We start from the raw sequence: 5,684 nt of genomic DNA on the forward strand, positions 1-5,684 counted from the left end.
CAAAGGATGCTACATATTTCAATAATTTTTCTTTACATTCAGAAATCTGTAATCTTGCTCTAAGCAGCATATGAATTTACAAACTGTAGTTTCACAAAATACATTGAAATTGCTACATTTCTTCATTTTTTATTTTAAAGTATATTAATAGTTTCAATAGCCCAGTGTTGCTATTGGGCACCTCTAAGATGTCATGGCAATCTTTGTTCACTGATCTATTTAGAGTAAAGAAGGATGTTAATTATGGCTTATCCTTTGTAGTGTAACAAGTACTTTTTACTAATCCAGCACTGTAAAATTAAAAAAAAAATGCCCCCCTATTTTCCATAAAACAATTCTAGACAGCAAGGGTAGTATGTTGCTTGGGCTAAGGCAGGGCTGTTAGCTAAATTAAGCCATTGTGACTCAAAATCCTCCTTTAATAAGGTTCATGCTGTCTACAACTTCATCATTTTCTGCTGAATGATAATTACTTTATTCAATCATGTTCAAGGTTTTAGTGAAAGCTAGCATTGATTGATTAACTTCAATTACCATGCTTACATTTGCATAGATAAAAACTGCTTTTCAATTTGTGAGTGGCACGCCAGTGGAAACCCTGCGCTGATATTTGCATTTCAATGTGAACAGTGAAGAATAAAGGTGGAAGAGAGGTCTGATCAGTGCTAAGCCCTTTCTGCTTCAGTGCTCAAGCATTTTTCCATAAACACTCTTGTTATGATGTTAGTTTGTTCAAACCACTCTGAGGTAACTGAGGGAGCCTCCTGTTTACAAGCCTGCATGACAATTTTAAGGGTATGGAGTGAGGAAAGCTGAAGTCAAGGCTTCCAACAGGCAGAAGGTTTTATGCCAAGTAAATAAAACAGAAAAATTCTTCCTCTGATGCTACAGTGGAAGTCCAAAATCCTGTAATATTCCTCGAAAAGCAGCCATTTCAGCTACTGATTGAGACTCCAGACTTTGACTTCACTCAGTCAGTGCTGTTTTCATGTAGAAGTCTGGTGACTTAACGAATGAAACGCTTGCTTCCTGTGTGTCCGATTACTGATCATGTCAAAGACAAAGTCCTAACAAACAAACTTGAGACCTGCCTCTTGATCCCAAGGGGCTGTTCCATCTTGCAAAGCTGTTATAAATTGACAGTGCAATGGTGTCATAAATATAAAGGGAAGGCTAACCACTTTTAAATCCCTCCTGGACAGAGGAAAAAACCCTTTCACCTGTAAAGGGTTAAGAAGCTAAAGATAACCTCGCTGGCACCTGACCAAAATGACCAATGAGGAAACAAGATACTTTCATAGGTGCGGGGGGGGGGGAGCGGAAAACAAAAGGGTTCTCTCTGTCTGTGTGGTGTTTTTGCCTGGACCAGAGCAGGAATGCAGGTTAGAACTCCTGTAAAGGGCTAGTAAGCAATCTAGTTAGTTATGCGTTAGATTCTGTTTTGTTTAAATGGGTGATAAAATAAGTTGTGCTGAATGGAATGTATATTCCTGTTTTTGTGTCTTTTTGTAACTTAAGGTTTTGCCTAGAGGGATTCTCTGTTTTGAATCTGATTATCCTGTAAGGTATTTACCATCCTGATTTTGCAGAGGTGATTCTTTTACTTCAATTAAAATTCTTCTTTTAAGAACCTGATTGCTTTTTCATTGTTCTTAAGATCCAAGGGTTTGGGTCTCTGCTCACCTATGCAAATTGGTGAGGATTTTTATCAAGCTTTCCCCAGGAAAGGGGGTGTAGGGTTTGGGAGGATTTCGGGGGGAAAGATGTTTCCAAGCAGGCTCTTTCCCTGTTATATATTTGTTAGATGCTTGGTGATGGCAGCAATAAAGTCCAAGGGCAAAAGGTAAAATAGTTTATACCTTGGGGAAGTTTTAACTTAAGCTGGTAAAAATAAGCTTAGGGGGTTTTTCATGCAGGTCCCCACATCTGTACCGTAGAGTTCAGAGTAGGGAAGGAACCTTGACAAATGGTATGGACAAAACTAGACTTGCTTCATGTTCAACCACCCCAACTTCTAAAGAGTGTGGCCTGCTGTGCTTAAAGAATTAGATTTCTTGGGGCTGTTCCTTAGTTTTCTCTTCTGTTAGTGCTTAGCTGGAGTGCAGCATGACTCTCCTTTTTGTATCAAGAAATGGCAAAGATCTATATAAATCTCAATATTACATTCAATCACCTCTTAATCCTTATGACACTGGCTTTTTTCCACCTTGTCAATCAAATGAATGGTGTGGAAGTTTGCCTTTCTGTAGAATCTGCCTCCAATGGGGATAAAGCTTTTTCAATCACTGCTCCATTTAATAACCCAATGGGAGTGTTATCCATGGAGAGCCCACACCTCTGGAACTTGCTTTGTCTGGCAGCCTGCCACAGCCCAGATGCCAAGGTAAAGGAAGCAGTTTTAAAATCAGCAAGTTAAAAAAAAAAATCAGCTATTTACATGATCTGAAATCCAGCAGCTGCGCTAAAGAGATGTCGTCAGTTCAAAGAAAGGGGTGGGGAAACTGTCATTTCTCAGATTCTCAATTTCAGGAGCATGCCACAAAATATATTCTGTCTTTATTGGGTCAAATTTGAAGCGCCTATGTTTAAATTTCCCTACAATCCCTGCTCTCTCAAATCAAGTAATTTAGAAGGGAATAAAGATTACAGGCTTACTGAAAGCTCTACAGTGAAAGGACTGCTTTAAATTGTGTATTGTGCTGCTCTGAGCACATGGCCAAGACCAAATGATAATATGGAAAAACTGCCAGAAAAAGAGGGCTTAATGCTGAGCTCATTCACCCAAGGGCTAACTTGATTAAAGTCAATAGAGTCACATCTGGGCAAAGCCAGCGTAAGTGAAATCTGATTCAAGTCTTTCTCATACTTACTTCCTCGGAGACTTTCAGGAATCTTGTGTCCATTCTTCCTTCCTCAACAATACTAACTAACCACCACACTGATATATGTACTACCTTTGTAAACTATATAAAATGTAGCAGGATATTCCAAACTTTAACATGACATGTTTACAGAAATTACCTTTTTGCATCTCATTTGAGTTACCTCAAACAAATCAGCAGAAATGCATATTCTCTGAATCGCTTAACACATTGTTTTTTCTGTTCAGTGTCATCAACATTCCATCTTCATCTATAACAAAAAGAAAACATAAGGCTATGATGATGATGCTGTTTCAGGACCAATAGTCTGATTATAGCCTTGTTTCTCAATCGCTGGCATGTTCTGGGCTACTACGAACAAAAGCCAAGTGTCATTATCAGATTTTCCCTACTGTCCTAGTTCTTGAGGATGTGGGCTGTGCCGGGGCAGAAGAGATACAAAGTGAAGACATGCTGGATATGCAGATTTATGGACATGCAAAAAATTCCATAATCCTTTGTAGTATCTAATTCTGGCCTTCTCAATGAGTTCATTATTAATTATTTATTTTCCTGTCAAAATGCGTTATAGCACTGAACAACTTATCTTAGCAAGCACTTACTGTATGGGATGTTAGCCCTGCTGTATGACTCTTTGAAATACTCCAAAACTATGAGTTCTTTTGTGTCTTGAAAGATATGAACCTCAAGGGAGCATCATGTTTTCCACTCCTACTCTTTGCATTCTGGCAGCTCCTTCTGTGAAGCTTAAAACACTGGATGCTTTGGCCAAGTTGGATTGGCTTTGAACAAGGAAGTTCTGTTGTGGTTGTTTTTGAAATCCTCCTCCTCAGACAATGTAATACTGGAAGAGCTGCTCTAAGGTCACTAATATACCATCAAGGCTGTAGGAGTCCCACACAATTTCTGAACCCCAGGAGGTGGTGCTTGAGTTCAGTAGTGAAGCCATGTAATGTGTATCCACGATGTGTTCCCCACTAAAATCCCCACATGTGCTAGTGCCGATGGTAACCACCTGGGAGCACAGCATTGTGGTACTCAGGATGTGATTATCTGGTTGGGCACCCCACATTTCCACCCAGTCCTGCCTCTGTGCTACAGAAGTGCATCATTATCCAGCTTATTGGGCCTCTCAGCTTATAGGGTTGGGCCAAGGTTCGCTGATAACTAATTCATCCTCAAAACACCTCTATACAGTGGGTAAGCTTTTTCCTTATTACCTTTTTACACATGGTGAAAGAGAGGCAGAGAACAGTGAGATGGGCACAGAGTCAAAGTGAAAACTAGAACATTTCCTGGGTCCCCTGGGTCCCACTCTCAGATATGAAGGGTTTTCTGGATTTCCTGGATATCTCCCACAGGCATTTTTAAGCACATAAATAAACTGGCTTGTACAACACCAGCCATGAGTCCATGCCCTCACTTGAGAAAATGGAGTATAGTTGTAGCACTGTTGCTCCCAGGATATTGGAGAGACAAGGTGGGCATGGTAAAATCTTTTATTGGATCAACTTCTGTTGGTGAGAGACAAACTTTTGAGTCACACAGAGCTCTTCTTCAGGTCCGGGAGTACCTTTTCCAGATCTGAAGAAGAGCTGTGTGGCTTGAAAGCTTGTTTCTCTCACCAACAGAAGTTGGTCTAATAAAATATATTACCTCATCTATCTTGACTCTTGAGAAAATGGAAGCATTTGTACCTATCGCTTTGGTGAAATACACAATGACTATACTTGTTCATCATTACTCCTAAAACAATGCTTGGAAAAGAAAATATTAACTGTCAAAGAAATTTAAATGTGACTGGAAAGTCTCTATATGCACCCAAAATATATTGTATCCCAACACATGAAATAGTAAAGGGGTTCCCTCTGGATTGTTCAGTTTCTTTCCAAAGCAATTAGAGAGAGAAATTAATCCAGACTCATCCCCTTCGCCCTACCCCTCAAGTCATTATAACGTGCCTATATTTCTGTTGTTTGTTGCGTCTTCTCTAGTACATTCTAGGATGCAAATTCAGAGTCTTTCATGTTGGAGCATCTCTACTCAAAGTCTTGGTGCTGACATCTTCATAGTGTAAATACACCCACATATTCTCCTTTGTTGCACTCAGGATGATTTCAGACATTCTCGGAACACAATCTGAGGAACAATTCTGTATGTTCTTATGCAGTCTCTTTTTTTAGGCATATCATAGAATATTTCCCTTTAGCAGCTCAAATTTTGAAAGTGCTACAAAGATATTCTTCTCTCCCGTCATTGTTATCAGTTTACTTAAGAGAGTAGAATGCTTAGCACATGCCTCTCTCACCCCCCGAAATCAGTTCCCTCTGTCCTAAATGCTCCAAAACAAGGACTACTGAGGTGGAGCCAGAAAGAAACTCCTGCTATGATTAAACTGGATCATTTAAAAACTGCTGCTCCAATGACAAATCTATGTACTTGCCAGTGTTACTTTGCTATTACTGGTTGATGCTACCTATTGTATTCTTAGAAATTGTACAGATGGCACATATAGTGCATTCAGGCATGGATTTTGTCCATCTCTCTCTCAAAAGAAATATTTCTCTAAAATTATTTAAGACAGGTTGATGGACAAATCTGTCTTAGATATTTAATACGAATGTATTAATGCTTAGATGACTTATAACAATAGGAAGTCATCAGTTTGTTTTCTAAATCCTAATGCAATGGTTGCCATAAGAACACAAACTATGTGTACATTTGAATGCGTCTATGCTTCATAATTATGCATGGTTGTGTGCTATTATAATTGACATAAAATATAAAACAGGTCAAAGAGCA

This window comes from Chelonia mydas, chromosome 11, assembly GCF_015237465.2.
Source record: "Chelonia mydas isolate rCheMyd1 chromosome 11, rCheMyd1.pri.v2, whole genome shotgun sequence".
In the NCBI taxonomy this organism is placed as follows: Eukaryota; Metazoa; Chordata; order Testudines; family Cheloniidae; genus Chelonia; species Chelonia mydas.